The sequence below is a fragment of the Heloderma suspectum genome, chromosome 1 (genome assembly GCF_057233095.1).
Source record: "Heloderma suspectum isolate Gila_16-S chromosome 1, 16-S_ref, whole genome shotgun sequence".
NCBI classification, from domain to species: Eukaryota; Metazoa; Chordata; class Lepidosauria; order Squamata; family Helodermatidae; genus Heloderma; species Heloderma suspectum.
In genome coordinates this window covers 281014282-281033498 of record NC_139458.1, presented here as the reverse complement: position 1 = coordinate 281033498, position 19217 = coordinate 281014282, and the positions used below count along the sequence as shown (strand labels likewise).

General features: G+C 45.4%; 1 long non-coding RNA gene across 1 annotated transcript; it reads left to right on the top strand.

The window, feature by feature from the left end:
• The first annotated feature begins 138 nt into the window (after window positions 1-138).
• On the top strand, window positions 139-17380 carry LOC146359162 (uncharacterized). Its single transcript, XR_014786567.1, has 3 exons — window positions 139-278; window positions 16932-17147; window positions 17250-17380. It is a non-coding gene; the product is annotated as an uncharacterized LOC146359162 (long non-coding RNA).
• Window positions 17381-19217: the final 1837 nt, after the last annotated feature.

Sequence of the window (19217 nt, the reverse complement as noted above, 5' to 3'; positions counted from 1 at the left end):
GGAGCATTGCAGGAAAACGGAGCTGTTCTATCATCCATAGCTCTATGGCGCTCTTTTTACTGCCCCTCAGGTTCAATTCGAAACCGGAAGTATTTACTCTAACTTCATTAAACTGTGACTCCTCGTCGGGAGAAGCAACCCCCCCCCCGCAAACATTTCACTGTTCTCGCGAGAATCTATCAGAACACCTCTAAGAGGCGAGGAGTGGCGGATGAGGAGGGGTTTTCAGTGGGTGGAATCGTAGTGGGTCTCGCGAGACTTTGCTGGAGATGGAGGAGGTATAAATAGGGCTGCGGCGCGTGGGATTGCTTATTAGAGGCTGTGAGCCGGTGTGGTGTCTAGAGTTTTAGAGGGAGCCTGGCTTTGGGGTTGCTTCGGTGTGTTTTTTTTCAAGGAATGGGGGTAAAGGAGGCGATCATTCTGTAAAGCAGTTCTTGAAAAGGGAAACAGGTGCTAGAAGCGTTTAGTGGCTGGAAAATGAAATAATAGGTCATTATTATTTAACTGCACAATCTTTAAGTGCATATTTCTGTGCACTGTAAATGAGAATGGATTTATATCTGCATTTCATGAGCTTTTAAAAATACTGTAGAAGATAGGAAATATACAGGTGGTTAGATACTGAGGGTAGGGAGAGAGAATTTTTCATGGCTAGAATAAAGCTATTTATATTGAACATTAATGCTGCAATCCTAAATACGATTTGAAACAAGTCCTCTGTGTTTCAGAGTGGAGTAAATCCAAGTAAGGAAACGTAATGCTGCACTTCTAATTCAAATACAAGGTGTCTTGGGACTATTTAGCTAGTGGGGTTGGTATGATTTTTGGCCATGGAGGGAGCAATGTACCAGGATAGGTGGCCGCCTCCAAACTCAGAGGCGATGTCCCCTCAGTGCTTCAGCGGCCTTGCATTTGCGGCTAGACAGCTGATTTTGGCTGTCTAGCAGGAAGTTGGAGCAGGGGAAGTGGCAGCCATGTTGGATGTGTCATACTGGCATTCCTCAGGTCCCTGCCCTGGCATGCCCCCAGGAATGGCCTGTTTCCGCCGCTCTGCACTTCTCTTCCGAGCGCGGGGCCATTCGGCGCGGCTTGCAGGGCAGTGCAGGAGGGGTTGAAGGTCGGTCCTCGGAACCAACCTATCGTATGGCTGCCTAGCTGCTGACTAGCGGCCATAGGATTGCGCCCTTAAGCGATCAAGGCTGCAATTTTGTACCTGCTTACTTGAGAGTAAGGAGCTCTGAAGTAAGTGGGACTTCTGGGTAGGCATATATGGGATTGCAAAAGTGGACTAGATCAAGCTTTTCCCAGGATGGAAATAACTGAAATAAATGCTTCAGCTATTAAAAATATAGGAACTCTGCCAGAAGAAATTTTACGTGCCATGTTAGTATTGATGAACATGCCAATTACCCCATTTACGTAGGTCAAATGTAACTACAAAGACTGCAAGCAAGAAAGTAAGCAGGGAAGACAATGGAGAAAGGGAAGGATATGGGTATATGCCATTATATGCATATTGAGTGCAGCACTTTAACAGCATCATCTTTTAGGATCTTAAATAGCTCAGCTGGAATACTGTCATCTCCACTAGCTTTGTTAGTAATGCTTCCTAAGGCCCACTTGACTTCACGCTCTAGGATGTCTGGCTCAAGTGAAGAGTCGGACACGACTGAACAACAACAACATCATATGCATTTAAAGCTTTGCTGTATTTGGGACTGAAGATCATGCATTTAAACTTAAAATATGTATGCAAACTTCAGATTGCTCATAAAACAAGCTTGTTGGTATGCTTTAGGATTCTAGGACAAATGAAGAAATAATAAGACAAGGCAAGAGTTGCGAACAAATATCGTTATTGTTTTAGAATTTAACTGGTTTTAGCTGTTTTAATAGTTTAATATGTTTTTAGGTGTTTATTTATTTATACTATTTAAATTGATTTTATCTGTATGCCACCCTGAGATCTTAATGATATAGGGTGGGATAGAAATGTTTTAAATATGCATCCTTCTGCCACTCAGTGCATTACCGGTTTTACATTCATTTAGCAATGTTACGGTTAGGAAATCAATGCCTTTCACTTAACTGAGTCTCATCTCCAGCATGAGCAAACCCACTTGCCATGCAAATCTTGACTACTAGATTCCAAGATGTATTCCAATATTGGAACCCAAACAATGAGGAGCAAAGATATGTTCAATCCTTTACCAAGGCGCTTTCCATAGCATGTTAAAAGTTCAAAACTCTGAAGTGATTCAGAGTGATTTTACATATAATTAAATGCTATTCCATTAAGCGTAATGCAGATTATTTTATACATAAGCACTTTTGGGCTTTTGCCCCCGACCCACACTGTAGTGTGTTATAATATCACCAGTTTCCTGTTCCAGGACAAGGCAGCTATTGGTTGTATAATGGATTTCAAGTTCAGTGCCTTATTTGGAAAGAGGTGTGGGAGCTGTGTAACTAGTCTAAATCCTCACCAGCAGGGGGATATGTTCTAGTTAATTACAGTGCAATTCTATGCATGTCTAATCAAAAGTAAGTCCTGCTGAGTTAAGTCCCTTAGGATTGTCACATATTTCCAACCAAAAATGTTTTTGGACCTTAATCTAACTCCATGATCCTAGATAAAGATCAATAGATAACCTAATTAAGCAAATACACATATGATGCTTTTCCAACATTTATCTACAACTGATTCAGCATTCAAAATCCATGTGTGAAAAAGTATGTGAACACTTTAGATTCAGTACATGGTGGCACCCCCTTGAGCAGCAATGACAAATGTGTTTCCTGTGACTGTTGGGTAGTCTCTCACATTGGTTTTGAGGAATTTCGGCCCATTCCTCCTTACAGAACTGCTTCAGCTCAGTGATACTGGAGGGTTTCCTTTTACGAACAGCTCACATCAGGTCCTGCCACAACATTTTGATGGGGTTTAGGTCTGGATTTTAGGCCATTCTAAAATCTGAAATTGCTTATTCCACAGCCATTCTTTTGTAGATCTGCTTGTAGGTTTAGGATCATTGTCCTGTTGCAGGACCTGCTGTCAGTTTACCTTCTGCTCACGGATGGATGACCTGACATTCTTCTCTAGAAGCTTCTGATACACTGCAGAATTCATGGTTGTGTCGATGATGGCAAGCCATCCAGGTCCTGGGGCAGCAAAGCAGGCCTAAACCATCACATTCCTACCACCATGCTTGACAGTTGGGATGTGGTTCTTCTGTTCAAACTCAGTGTTTTTCACCAAAGTTTCTCATTAAGGCCCAAAAGTTCTACTTTTGATTCATCCACCCAGAGAACATTGTTTCAGAAGTCTTGGGAATCATCTGTGATATTTAGCAAACTTCAGATGGGCAGCAGTGTTCTTTTTAGAGAGCAGTGGTTTCATGCTGGCTATCCTCCCATGAACACCATTCTTGTTCAATGCTTTTCTGATTGTTGAGTCATAAACACTCACATTAGCCAAGGCGAGAGTGGCCTGCAGATCCTTGGATGTTACTCTGGGGTTCTTTTTGACTTCCTGGATGATGCACCGATTTGTTCTTGGAGAGATTTTGGTAGGATGACTGCTCTAGGGTGACACTGGTCTTGAACCTTCTCCATTTGTAGACTGTCTGACAGTAGATTGGTGGAGCCCCAAATCTTTAGAAATGGTTTTGTAAAACCCTTTCTAGGCTGATGAGCGGTGGTAACCGCTTTTCTGAGTTCCTCAGAGATAACTTTTGATTGTGGCATGACATGTTTACACACAACTGTACGATGAAGACAAAACTCACAAAATTTCTGATACTTTTATAGGGTGGGGCCTCCCAAACCCACCCCTGAAGATCTACCCAATTACTTAAACATCTGGTTCTAATTACTCGCTTTAGTTGAGCTGATGCAACCAGGGTTTCACTTACTTTTGCACATAGCCTGACTCTTAAGTACTCATTGTTGCCTAGTTCATACCTCATTTGATTTCACAAGACATAGAATTGGTTAATTCTGAGACCTGGGTGGGGGAACTGGGAGGGGTCGCTCTCTCCCAGCTGTGCCCTCCTGGGTACTTGATGCAGCACCAACACCAACTTGAGGGTTGGGGAGGGCGGGTTGCCGTGGTCTATAGGAATTCAATCTCCCTCTCCAGGCTTCCTGCTCGTTCGAGTGAAGATCTTGAGTGTTTATACCTTGTGTTGGGTTCCCAGGACAGATTGGGGATTCTGTTGGTGTACCGCCCACCCCGCTGCCCATCAGACTCCCTGCCTGAGCTGACGGAGGTGGTCTCGGACTTGGTGTTGAGGACCCCTAGGATGATGGTCCTTGGGGATCTCAACTTCCGCTGTATCCGGGGTGGCTCAGGACTTCATGGCCGCCATGACAACCATGGGGCTGTCCCAACATGTCATCGGCCCAACGCATACAAAAGGACACACGCTTGATCTGCCCAGTCAAGAAAACCAGGAGGATGGTGATCTGAAAGTGGAGGAATTAACATCTGTCCCTTTGTCACGATCAGATCACTTCCTGCTGAGGTTTAGACTCCTGGCAGCCTTTCCCCTCTGCAAGGGTGGGGGACCTATTAAAATGGTCCGCCCCCGGAGATTAATGGATTCCAATGGATTCCAGAGGGCTCTGGGGGATTTTCCTGCTGGTATGGCTGGTGCTCCTGTCAAAGCCCAGGTCGCCCTGTGGAATGCAGAGATGACTCGGGCGGTTGACACGATCGCGCCCAAGCGCCCTCTCCCTCTGAGCAGAGCCCGGCCAGCACCTAGGTATACACCTGAGCTGAGGGCAATGAAGCAAGAGGGGAGACGGCTAGAACACAGGTGGAGGAAAACTCGTGCTGCGTCTGACCGAACACAGGTAAGAGCCCACTATTGAGCCTACTCTGTGGCGGTGAGGGTGGCAAAGAGACAGTTCTTTTCCACCAGCATTGCATCTTCTCAGTGTCGTCCAGCGGAGCTTTTCTGAGTGGTTCGCGGCCTGTTACATTCTGGGCCAGGGAGAGAGACGGTGGAACCCTCGGTAGCACGCTGTGATGAGTTTGCATGGCACTTTGAGGATAAAGTCGCTCAGATTCGTCATGAATTGGACACCACCATTAATGCAGTTCCATTGGTGGAGGCGTTCAGAGCACCATCTGGTCCAGTTTTATTGGATGAGTTTCAGTTACTCAGGCCTGAGGATGCGGACAAGGTGCTTGGCCAAGTCCGATAGACCACTTGTGTGCTTGACCCTTGCCCTTCATGGCTTAGACCACTTGTGTGCTTGACCCTTGCCCTTCATGGCTTATTAAATCAAACAAGGAGGGGCTGTCCGGCTGGGTCCAGGAGGTTGTAAATTCCTCCTTGAGAGAGGGAGTGGTGCCTGCCGCTTTAAAAGAGGCAGTAATTAGACCACTCCTGAAAAAGCCTAACCTGGACCCAGAGGATGTTAACAATTATAGGCCAGTGGCCAACATCCCCTTCCTGGGCAAGGTGCTTGAGTGGGTGGTTGTAGGACAGCTCCAGGCACTGTTGAATGAAACGGATTATCTAGATCCATTTCAATCGGGCTTCAGGCCTGGTTTTGGAACGGAAACTGCCTTGGTCGCCCTGTGGGATGACCTCTGCTGGGAGAGGGACGGGGAGTGCGACCCTGTTGATTCTCCTGGACCTCTCAGCGGCTTTTGATACCATCGACCATGGTATCCTGGATAGGTTGTCTGGGTTGGGAGTAGGAGGCACTGCACTACAGTTGTTCCGCTCCTACTTGGATGGCCGATTCCAGAAGGTGGTGCTGGGGGATTACTGCTCTGTGCCATGGCAATTGTGCCATGGGGTTCCACAGGGCTCTATTTTATCCCCCATGCTGTTTAACATCTACATGAAACCGTTGGGGGAGGTTATCCGGAGGTGTGGGCTGAGGTGCCATCAATATGCAGATGACACCCAGCTCTACCTCTCTTTCTCATCAAAACCAGGTGAGGCAATGACTGTTCTGAATCAGTGCCTGGGCACGGTAATGGACTGGATGAGGGCTAATAAACTGAAACTTAATCCAGACGAGACGGAGGTACTGTTAGAGGGTGGTTCGTCTGCCCGGCTAGGTGATATTCAACCTGTTCTGGAGGGGGTTGCATTCCCCATAAAGGATCAGATTCGTAGTTTGGGGGTGCTCTTGGATCCAGAACTGTCACTTGAGGCACAGGTGAACTCAGTGGCACGGAGCACTTTTTATCAGCTTAGGCTGGTATACCAACTACGCCCTTATCTGGACAGAGATAGCCTAGCTACAGTGATCCATGCTCTGATAACTTCTCGCCTGGATTACTGCAATGCGTTATACGTGGGGCTGCCTTTGAAAACGGTCCGGAAACTTCATCTGGTCCAAAATAGGGCAGCAAGATTGTTAACAGGGACTGGCCTGCGAGCTCATATTACGCCAGTACTTTTCCAGCTGCACTGGCTGCCAGTCCATTTCCAGGCCCGATTCAAAGTGCTGGTGTTAACATTCAAAGCCCTTAACGGCTTGAAGGATCGCCTCCTCCCATATGTGCCTGCCCGGACCTTAAGATATCCTCAGCGGCCCTTCTCCGTGAGCCTCTGCCAAAGGAAGTGAGGCGGGTGGCTACTAGGAGGAGGGCTTTTTCTGCTGTGGCACCCCAGCTCTGGAATGAGCTCCCTAGTGAGGTTCGCCTGGCGCCTACATTGTATTCCTTTCGGCGCCAGGTGAAGACCTTTTTATTTTCCCAGGCATTTTAGCATTTTAGCTTTCTAAATTTTTATCTTTGCTGTTTTAAATCTGTATTTTAAACTCCTGCACTGCTGCTAGGTTTTATTGTGGTTGTATTGTTATATTGTGGTTTTAATGTTCTGTATATTTTAAATGGTTTTATTGTGTGTTGCTTGGATTTAATTTTTGTGAACCGCCCAGAGAGCTTCGGCTATTGGACGGTATAGAAATAAATAAATAAATAAATAAATATAAACCCTATTGGATATTTATAAAAGGACTGGTTTTGATTCACAAAGGCTATCATGGTAAAACTATGGAATTTCCATAATTATCATTAGGGTTCACAAACTTTCTCACCGCTGTATAGGATTGCAGCATTAGATGCAAAATAGAATCCTTATTCAATTGTAGTAGATACAATAGTCTATTCTTTAGCTATTGCTATTGCAAATAACCGAAGGATTATTGAAGAGATAATCAGAATAAAACTTGCAAAGGTAATAACTGAACAAACATGTCTTTAGTAACTAAATTATATAACACATGCAACAATTTCCCAATACAAATGCGACAATTGGTCTCTCTGAGTCCAAACAAAAATATGAATTCCTTGCTTGCAACTTTGCATTTGGCTAGTCCCAAAGCATCTTTGATGCTGGATACTTCAATAGTCCCTTTTGTAGATCCCTTAACTTTAGCCCACAGGACGATCCACAGTTAGAAGCTTATACATTTGTAGTTCAACAAACTGGCGCTTCCAACTTGGGAGGATGGCCATCCAAGAGACATCCAACCCAGAGAACCACAGCCTGCTGTAAGAGAGTTATAGGCCTCATCTGCTTAATAAGCAAGTTAAGTCTCCTTATCCCCTTGAAATTCTGCTACACACATACAGTCAGGGCCAGAAATATTGGAGCAAGGATAACTGTTTTGACAGTTGGACTCTGTACGCCACCACATTGAAGTTGAAAGGAAACACATACCCAGATGGGAGCGAAGTCAGGACTTTCAGCTGTAATTCAAGGGGTTTGACCAAAGTGGGGCACTAACCATTCAGGAAGGACAGCCAATGGCATACACACACACACACACACACACACACACACCCATCCATCTTTGGTGGCGTATAAGGAATGAAACAAACCAACATCATTTCAAACTTGAGGATCGCCTTTAATACCTGGATGAAAATCTTTTGCAGTCAATGACTGCCTGAAGTCTGGAACCCGTGGACATGACCAAATGCTGAGGTTCCTCCCTCGAGATGCTTTGCCAGGCCTTTACTTGCAGCTGCCTTCAGCTGCTGCTTGTTTGTGGGTCTTTCTGTCTTCAGTCTTGTCTTCAGTAAGTGAAAAGCATGCTCTATTGGGTTGAGATCAGGTGACTGACTTAGCCATTGAAGAACACCCCACTTCTTTGCCTTGAGAAGCTCTTGGGTAGCTCTTGCTGTATGTTTTGGGTCATTATCCATCTGCAATATGAAGCGGCGTCCTCTCAGTTTGGCAGCATTCGGCTGAATCTGAGCAGAAAGTATAGCTCTATACACTTCAGAATTCATCCTGCTGCTTTTCTCAGCAGTCAGGTCATCCATAAACACTAGTGACCCGGTTCCATTGGCAGCCATACATGCCCATCCCATAGCACTGCCTCCACCATGGTTGACAGATGATATGGTATGCTTTGGATCATGAGCTGTTCCTTTCCTTCTCCATACTTTTCCCATCATTCAGGAAGAAGTTAATCTTGGTCTCATCAGTCCAAAGAATGACAAAGGCTAATCTGGCCTGTCCTTGAGCGTTACCAGTGGTTTGCACCTTGTTGTGCGCCTCTGTATTTACATTCATAAAGCCGTCTCTTGACTGTAGATGTTGATAGTGACATGGCTACCTCCTCAAGAGCGTTCTTGACCTGACTAAATGTTGTGAAAGGGTTCCTCTTCACCATGAGCAAAATTTTGCTGTCATCCACTTTAGTTGTCTTCTGTGGTCTTCCAAGCCTTTTGCTGTTGCTGAGCTTGACAGTTAATTCCTTCTTTTTCAGCATGTTCCAAATGGTTGTGTTGGCCACTCCCACTGTTTTTGCTATCTCTCTGATGGGTTTATGTTGTTTGCTCAGCCTAATGATGGCCTCCTTCACTCACATGGACACCTCTTTGGACCTCATGTTGGGAGTTGCAGTGAACAGCTTCCAAATGCAAATGTAACACTCAGAACCACCTCCAGGCCTTTTATCTGCTTGATCGGTCATGGGGTACCCAGGAAACAGGCCACCCCTGGCCATGCAGCTGCTTGTCAGCCATTCGTTCCATTACTTACGAGCCACCAACGATGAGGGTGTTTGTATGCCAGTGGCTGTACTTCCTGAATTGTTAGTGCCCCGCTTTTGTCAAGCCCCTTGAATTACAGCTGAAAGTCCTGACTTCGCTCCCATCTGGATGTGTTTCCTTTCAACTTCAATGTGGTGATCAACTGCCAAAACAGTTATCGTTGCTCCAATATTTATGGCCCTGGCTGTATCAGTTCAGGTTACCTTATAAAAGGTGATAAGAACCCATAATCATAAATCAGTGATTTTCACAGAGCAAACTGAAGTGGAACACAACGGGGTAATTTGATAGGTCATTATCTGTGATCTATTTAAAAATGGAACAAAGGGTGTTTTGTGCAGGAGGTGCTTTGAATGATCATGGTGTCATGTAAAGAGCCCGCAAACGTTGGTGAAGGAGCAGTCTCATATCACAGAATAAAAGCTCTGTGTGAAGGAGCTCTAGGAATAGTCATCCATATCCTATTTTCTGTTCCCTTCCGTCCATATTGACAAGGATCTGGAGATTTGATTTCAGGCTTACGTGCACAGGCTCAGATGCTTGCTTGGTAAACAGCATATTTGCAAAAATGCATCTTGTGTAGGAGGCATCATCTCAGGCTTTTGATTGCGATGGCAGACTGTTTCTTTTCATACTCCATTAATGACAGAAAAGATGCCCAGTCTTTTGGAAGCCGCACATTTGGGCCAACTTTTAATCGTACTCCATGGCTTCTGCTAATGCTAGTCTCATCCCTGATCAAAAGATGCCAGTAAGACTCCCAAACAACATGCAGTTGCAATGTCACACTCAGCTCCATTTCAATATGCCTCAAGAAGCACAGGCAAAAGTAGTCTTCAGAGGTTACAGTGCAACTTTGTGGAATCGGAGTGGATTAGAGGTCCACCATCTAAAACATCTGCCTCATAATTGGACAGCACAACTGACACATCATCAAGGTCTTCATATGTATCAATCTCTTTCTGCAAGCAAACAAGCACATCTGACTTCTTTGAATGGTACAACTGTTCACCACTGTTTCCTAGTGAAGGTGGATATTCATGACATTCATGAGTAAAAAATTAATCTACATCACCTTTTTTGACTGCGTTGCAATGTACATCTGTCCAAGGAGAGAAACGTTTGATTTCAGCACTCCCAGTTTCCTTGATTGGGCTTGCTCGTTCTTTGATGCTTTGAAGAAAAGAAAGGAATTCTTTTTTATAGGCGTGTTGAATGGTTTGCTTTTCTCAATCAGGATATCTTTCAAAAACTAGTTATACAGCTCTTTTCTTCTTTTGATAAATACAGTCACAGATTCTTTATCACTGATTTGTTGTCCAAGGCTAACTAGCTCATTTCTCAATTCAAGGAAAGGATTTGCATTCCTCCACATGCCATCAGACATGTTCCTAACATCAGACAGAAAATCAGCTTGTTTGATCATTTCATTGTGGTGGAAGAAATTGTGATCATAATTGTCCGTACTTCCAGAAGCAGTTTTGAAGTCTTCCAGTTTTTGGTTTATTTCAGGGCAACTTCTTGACCGGTTCATCAGCGATAGAGGGCTCTGGGTCAAGGCGGTAACGCCATCATCTCCCTGTAGTATCTTATTTAGGTGCTCGTGACCTTGATCGATTGCAATGGAAGATAAGGGGTTCCATGATCTGCTCCCAGTAAATTTCCCCTCTCTGAACTGGTCCACTATTGATTTGGGCATGAGTTTCATGTCAGTTATGTGCACTGTGCTCCATCTTGCATAGTGCTGGTGGTCACAGGCAAAGAAGACTTCTGCAAGGCTTCCTGAACTTTGCATAGAAATTAAAGTTCCTCTCCCTATAAGCATGAACAAAAGTCATCAGTAGGGCCTCTAATCGCATCACCTGAATCCAATGAACAAAAGTAGGACTTCCACAACACTTCTGCATCCAGTCATCATATTCCTTGAGAGGTGATGTTCCTTGGTGAACTTCATGAAGAATTATTTGTAGCACCACATAGCTGACCTGATGGGCATACTGAGCTTTGGTGACATGTGTAGCTTTCAATATTTTATTGGCTGTTCCTGGCGAAGCGATACCAGCCTCAACAAGAGCTTCAGTCCATCCAGGTTCCAAAGATATCTCCAACTGACATAGAAGAGCCCCAAAATATCTCCAGTTGCCATAGAAGTATGTTTCTCAGTGTGAAAACCTCCAAGCATTACTACAACTTCCCTCACACTTTCATAGCTCCACTGAAGTTGTTATATCACGGCATAGATTGGTTGATCCCCAGTGACAACATGGTACTTGGTTGGGATTAAGAAAATTTACACTTTGCTTGATTACTTCCATTACATGAAGAATAACCCTTGGATCATGGGATGACTCTTTGAATAGAGGAAATAAGCCACTGATACGTGGCACAACCTTATTTACATGTTCTCCATGGTATGCTCACCAAGTTAATGGAACATTCCAATCATTTTGATCTGTATGATCGTCAATCTGTGAGGCAATTGATTTCGCCCATTCTTCTTTTTGAGCTCTTTTGAAAGAGCCATTTTCAGTGTTCATATCTGTTTTATATTGCTTTCTAAATTTTGAGGGACTTTATTCAATCCCTCAGTTAGCTGAAGAATGATAAGGAACTCATCTGGAAGTTTTAAATTTTTATAAGGTGTGCCTGGTAGGATATGGCAATCTTTCTTCGCTCCATCGCTGACATCCTGCCTTGCTTGAAAAAGAGAACTTGCAGTGCCATGAAAGGAGTCCTTGAAAGTTGAGGATGGGTTGTGATCTATGTTGTTAACTGCTGCAACTGTGATCATTCTGCATTTCTGTTGGACAAACACGATTCTCATTGTGAAACTGCTTCAGAACCACATTGCATATCTTGCGTTTGAAGTTATAGTTCACTGAAAGACCAAGATGATTTAATTAATTTACCAGAAACTCACTGTGAAACTTCGAGTGAATTAGAAGTTCGAGATGCAATGGGGTTTCATTTTTGTGATGGGAATGTATATTGAAAGTAATGAGTTGGCTAATAGATAATGTACTTCGTTCATTCTCAACATTATATTCATGAAAAGAGCTGTACGTGATGAGCCAAATGAGAAATTTAAGGTGGTCAGCAACAGAGTTCTTCTGACGATGTAGTGGAAATCCATCTTTCTGGAATCGTAGCTGCCTTGCTTAGACATTTCACGGTGACATATCAGAGCGGCTTTTGAGATAATACGGTAGTCTTCTGACAGATGTCGCCACCAGAGATGATGGTACAAAATCCTTCATTTATTTATTGCTCACTAGCACTATCTCATTCTGGAAACCTTCCTCCTCTTTTAGTATAGGAGGAAAATGTTGCAATACTGCGTTTTTCAGTCTGGTTTGATTCATAGATGCTATGTTATACAATTCAGCGCTTGTGCTCATTTCTTAATAGAGTGCCATCAGGGTAAAATATCTCTTCCCAGCTGCAAGATCCTCCCCAACCATACCAAGAACTTTCTCGAGTATTTTATATCCTCCAGATGTATTGGGGTCTTCATGATTATCTTTTGTGACATGGGCAGACCCGAAACGGCGATTAAAGATAATAAGGCAGTACATGTGGTGCTGTCACAACATCTCCTGGAAGCTACACCAAAGCATTAGAATAGTTCAAGAGGAGTGCTTTTTTGTCGGAAGTTCTTCAGTAAGTTGCAGTTTTCGAAATGAGTGAAGAATACTACTTTTTCCTTCTGGTATCCAGCAAAACAGTCAAATGCTCAAAATACGTGGTATTTTTTAGGGCTGTGCACGACCCCCCCCCCCGCTTCGCTTCAAACGCTGCTTTGCACCTTCTGAAGCAGCCCCGCTTTGCTTCGGACCAATTCAGACCCAATCCGGATCCGAAGCGAGATTCAGATATCCAAATCGCTCTGAAATGATGTTTTCCCATTCACTTGCATTGGAAAACAGAAATGGCTATAACTTTTCAGTTTTCATGATAAATACATGATATTCAGGGACCTGGCAAGCCCCCATGACAGGGACCCCACCTGTCTAATTTCAGACAGTTTGGCCGAGTAGTTTTTGTGCTAGGTGCAGGTAAAATGTGCTGTTCTCAGAAACTCAAGCCAAAGGTCAGAAGGGATAATCAGAGAAGTTAAGTGCTTAAGCAGTGATTAGGAGGAGGTTGCTATCCCTAATCTCTGCTGCAGGTTCCTTTGAAGTGCAAAATAACCTCTTTCCCCAGTACTATTTTCTTATTCAGAATCACAGTCGATGACTTCAGGCTTTCTTTGTCGGAATTGCCAAGTAGGGTTGTTTATATGTGCCCCAGTTTTGCTCAGCTCCATTCCTGGGCCTGCTCCTCCAAGCTCCAAACCATTCTTTTGATACACGTATTTCAACCAGTGTGGTTAGGTTGAAAGGAGTTATGTTTGGGATCTTTCATCATCATGAAGAACCAGCCTGCAACTGGTTGGTACTTTTAATACACTGCTCCTGCTTGTTACCTCAGGCTGGTCGGAGGACTTTTGTTTTTGTTTTCCTTCCCAATCCTACAGGCCAGCTCAACTTGTCTTAACATCAGTTTGTTTAGTTGACTATCCTCTGCAGGTAACAATGTTAACCCTGAGGGTGCCATATTCTCAGCGAGAGCCAGCTCTTGTGCAAGATTATTTGAGTCATGAATATTGCCTTTAAGGTCCAGGGTCCAATCTAAGATGGAATTTGGGGGGGGCGTATGATCGTGTCTTCAGCCTCCTCTTCTTCTACTTTGGTACTAAAGAATTCCGCCGTTTTTGTTGGACTTTTTTGTTTAAAGGGATATTCCCTGCAGTGGGAGTGATACCTAGCACCTGGTAACAAGCTCTTCTAGTAAGTACCATTTCATTACAGAGCTTTCCAGCGTTGATAAAAATGGTTATTAAAAGCTAATAAAAAAGGTTATAAAAATGGTTATTTAAAAATTTTGAAACGGTTGTAAAAACAATTATAAATCCCTGGGAGGCAATTAAAAGGGTACTCACGGCCTTGATAAAATTTATATCTCAAAGTTTGCTTAGTTCAGTTCATTCAGCTCAACTTTGCTTGCATCATCCAACTTATTTTCAGCTGCTGGAATTCCTTATTATCTTCCCTCCCTTTTTGCTGTTTAGTCCTCTGAAAAACATCTCCTCTGCTCAATTATAGCTTGTATCTGGTGTAAGAGAGGGGCAACGTTGTGCTGCAAAGGTGTTCTTCAACGCTAAAAGCCGAGTAAACTGCTATAATTTGCGGAGCCCAAATAAACGCTTTTGCCTGTGGGCGGTGTGAGGCCGGTAGAGGACCCCAGTGTGCTGGGACCAGCTCTTCTTGGAGATGGGTTGCTTGGGAATGCAGCCCAAAGTGGGTGGTAACTCGATCTAAGGCTAAATACTAAGGATGTACGAAAGTCACTTACCTGGTCTGGCAGCTTTTTTCGCGGTGGGGGAGAGGCGCTTCGCTTCTCCCCTCGAAGTTCAGGCGAAGGGGGGGAGGCTTCCCGCCTCGCCCGGCTGAAATTCAGGCTGGGGGGGAGGCTTCCCGCCTCACCCGGCCGAAATTCAGGCCGGGGGGGAGGCTTCCCGCCTCGCTGGGCCGCGAACTACGAAAGGGGAAAAAAAAAAAAAAGACCACGTGGCCGTGATAGGCTACGTAAATCGTTACGTAGCCTATCACGGGTGATTTTGGGAAAAAAAAAAAAAGACGCCCATGGGGCGCCGCCATTTGCGTTCCTTATTTGACCCCTGTAGTCTCCGTAAATCTTTATGTAGACCACGGCGAAAATAAGGACAACTTTATTTGCGTTGCCCTTATTTCACCCCCGTAGTCTCCATAAATCTTTACGTAGACCACGGCGAAAATAAGGACAACTTTATTTGCGTTGCCCTTATTTGACCCCCGTAGTCTCCGTAAATCTTTACGTAGACCACGGCGAAAATAAGGACAACGTTATTGTAAAATATTGTAATTGTAAATATTACGTTGTGATTTCCTCCGTAGGGGGGAATCCCCCCGTTGCTTCCGCCGTACTCTCGGAAGGTGGATTGCCTTGGGCAGAACTTTTCCACTATTCTCGTAATTATTTATGTATTTTTCGTTGCTGCCCGAAATATGTTTCCCACTTTCCTGCCTTCTGTGCACTCCCCCGCTGTCTTCTTTTCTCGGACAGGGACAGGGACAGGGATTTTATTAATTTCTGTGTATTTGTGCTTAATGATCCTCGCGTTTACTGGTCTTGTTGTTAACCTAACCGCCTCACACAGTCACAATAAAAAAAAAACGGGGCTGCAGCTCCGCTTCCGCAAAATCTGTCGTCAACTTCCTGCTAACTTCCTGAATGTCGTCTGCATTTGCGCTTGCGTCTGCGTGGGGATTTGTGGGTGGAGTTCTGTCGTGGTGGTGGTGGTGTGTTAGTGGTGGTGCTTGCTTATTGTTGGATTTCCTCTGTTTGTTCATTTTTGTGGTTTTGTCTGGTCTGTGTGTGTGTGTGTGTGTGTGTGTAGTTGTGCATTGTGGTTTTTGTATGGTTTGGTCTGTGTGTGTGTAGTTAAGTGGTGGTTGTGCACGTGGCTGTCTTGGTGTGTGTGTTTGTTTGTGTGCAAATTGTAAAATGGCTGCACCAGTGCGTGGCAGGAGGTGGGACCATGAGGAGACCAAGGCCCTCCTCATCAACATTAAGCACAGCGAGGCGGTGGCAGTGCTGTTTGGCAGCTCCTCCTGCCGCAATGAAGTTTATTGGGCCCAGATAAAGAGGAGGATGGAGCGAGCGGGCCACTATCGCACAGTTGGACAATTGAGGTCCAAATGGAAGGCGCTCAAGCAGTCCTTCGTCAGAGAGGGGATTGCTGCTGCCGAGCGGAGGGCACCGCTGTCCAACCCCCCGCCTACTACTGGCGCATCCGCAGAGTGTGGGTCCAAGCAGGCCGGCCCCCATTTTTGCAGAGGTATATGCCTGATAAGTTATAGTTATCCCATCATCAAGCTCAACTAAATATGAAGACAAGGATGTGTACCGAAAATGAAGCTCTCTCTTTGTGGTCTCTCTCATGGAGAAACAAACAAATCCTGACATTTTTAGCCTGCAATCCTATGCTTGCTGAACTTGGACAGAAAAAGGTCCCATCATCTTCCAGCCACTTTGGCTGGTTGAAGAAGGGATGCTGGGAACTGCGTTGTTTTTCCCTGTACAACCACATGCATAGGATTATGCGGGCCTGGCTACTACAACTCATATTACACACTGACACGCTGTCCATTTCCAGGGAAATGCTGCTGCTGCCGGTCTCTGCAGTGCACACAGGGGGACTGGCACCAGCCCAGCAGCAACAGGGCCAGCCTCTCGGTGTCGTCTTCCTTCTTCATGTAGTGATTGCTGAATTTTTGCATCCCACTTTCTACCAAGACATTGGCACTCCAGTCAACTCATGAGCAAGTGTTCATCTGAGACTTTGGAGATCTGGGTATAGTCCACTCAGCCATGGAAGCTCGCTGGGTGACTTCGGCCCAGTCAGAAAGCCACAGCCTACCTCAGTGTTGTTGTTGTGAGCATTAAATGGAGAGGAAGAGGCTAATGTGAGCCGCCTTGGGTTCCTTGCGCTAGGAAAAAAGGTGGCATTTATGCAATGCATCACTAGAATGAACAGATACCATGGCATTGCAAATGTAGAAGTGGGGTGACTAGAAGTGCAATCCTGTGCATGTTTACAGAAGTCCAACAGTCCCCATCACACCAAAACTGTCAGTACTGTATAATCTGCCTCCCTAATTATCCCCTCATCATTAGACCTTGTGGTGGGAGGACAGAATCAGTGGTCCTTATGGTAGTGGGGATGGTGATAGACAGATCAATCAGTGACTGTGGTTTTGTTCACTCACCACATATATAAAGGCATTCATTCTGTTACTGTGACATCCCACAGCTGCGCATCGTGCCTTGCTGGTGGAGGAGGCACTGAGGGCCGTGGAGAGGGAGAGGACAGAGGAGGAGGAAGAGGAGGAGGAGGAGGAAGAGGAAGAGCCAGCAGCAAGAGGAGCAGCATCTGTGGAGGAAGGCCACCCTTCTTCCACAGATGAAGCCCCTCCTCTTGTGATCCTGACGCGTCTGATAAGAGACGTCCGGATGCTCAGGAGGACCTGTAAGTAGTACTACAGAATGGCACCTGACCTGAGCTAACAACTCTGCCTGCAAGATGCATATTACCATTGTGCTTTATTCTTCTCTTTCTTTCTACACACAGGTGACGACCTTCGAAGGAGGGTGGAGGCCCTGGAGCGGGAAAGCCATCCTCCTCCTACGAGCTGAGGCCTGCAGCCACAGCCAGCCAGCCCAACAATGTTTTTGAATTGTTGAATTGTTTCTGTGTTTTGTCTTGATCTGTTCTGTTTGTATATAAAGTTCTTTCTAAAAAATATGTTACAATTCCTTGGTTCAAGTCCACAGATATAATTTCTTAAATCTAGATCATTGTACACAATGATCTCTGTGTTTGCTTACTGTTAACCGCAACAAGAATGCCTCCCCAGAATCCCAGCCAAACAAGAACAGCTTCCCTCATAGGGAGATGGACAGTCCGCATCCCTGATTTTATGAATGAGTGCATTCAAGACGAGGCTGGACAGCCATCTGCCAGGGATGCTCTGACTTGGACACCTGCATTGAGCAGGGGGTTGGACTTGATGGCTTTGTAGGCCCCTTCCAACCCCATGATTCTATGGTTCTACGATTCTATGAAGTATGCTTTGTTTTACGTGTAGGTGCATATCACACATGTAAACTGGACGCATACCAGAGGGATCTTTTCACATAGAGCTCTCGGTCCTTAGGAAAACCCAAAAGCTGAGGGAGTCCAGGGAGAGACCACAACAAGGTCTTTGAAAGCAATTCCGTGATTTATGAAAGAATTTTAAATGAATTAAAAGCATACATCAACATCAAGAGAAATAGAACTATACATACATTTGGGGAATCAGAATCATACTAACATTCAGAGGGGTAAAGATACACATATACAGTCGATAGCGGAGTACACTGGGATGCATAGAGAACTCTGTGTGTGTGTGTGTGTGTGTGTGTGTGTAGTAGGGATGTACGCTGTTGCATAGTCCGCCACACACAGTCGGGTAGCGCAACTGGATTCTGCATGTGAGGTATTATTAAGCTCTGCCACATATCGCCAGTGCTTTGGGCTCTGCCCAGGCCAGACAGGGACTGCAGGTTTGGACAAAGTTCTGAGGGACACCTCAGTGTGACCACTCACAAGTTGTATCATTCTGCCTCATTGTCCCTCAGAACTCTGGCTCACATTAGCAGCAGTGTCATCATCCCAGGGTTCCTCCTCGTCACTTGATGACTGCTCTACTCTGCTGCTGACAGCTGGGGGGAGGTGCTCCTTGGGAATCCATCCCCTGTTGGAGCGTATGAAGGCGAGGGTGGAGACATGTTGTGGCGTGAGTCTGCTTCGGTGGGCGGTGACAATGTTGCCTGTGGTGGAGAAAAGCCTTTCAGAGGCCGCACTCGAGGGAGGGCAAGATAGATGCCAAATGGCGACTTTGGTCAGATGTGGCCAAACGCCACGTTTTGTATCCCAGTATAGGAGAGGATCACTCTCTGGGCTGATCTGTGTTCCCGAGAAACTCTCTCTTGAATAACCTTCAAGTTCCTGGACAGCCACATCATAGGCTGATGCTTTCCTGGCTGCTTTGGCACATTCCCCCCGCCTGTGCCCACTTACACCAAGCTCCACTGCCATTGAGGAGTAAAAGCTGAACTTGAGACAAGATGCCCCTATGTCTGACTCTGTTGGTGGTGCAGCTGCTGTGGTGTCATCATTGCCCCTCCTGCTGGTGATGGTGCTACTGCTGCAGATATTGTCTTCAGGGGAGGTAGTAGTCCTACTAGCCTCACCCAGCTCCTTCTCATCCAGCCCATCTCTCTGGAAGCACTCCATGACTTTCTCAGTCAAATTTTTTTTTTAAACTTAGGAAGTCAGGGTTGTCGTTTGGAGGCTCCGCACTTGTTGAGCTATCCCTGAACCGTGGTTCAAGGAATGCAGCAGCAACGTATTTCATGTCCCCCCTGATTGAAGTTATGTGTTTGTTGGTGCCCAGCTCCTTCAGAAGGAATTCTGCAAGCCTAACTGCAGGACTGGGGAATAATTGCCTGCCTCCAGCACTGGTGCGCTCACAAATCTCAGAATGGCCTTTTC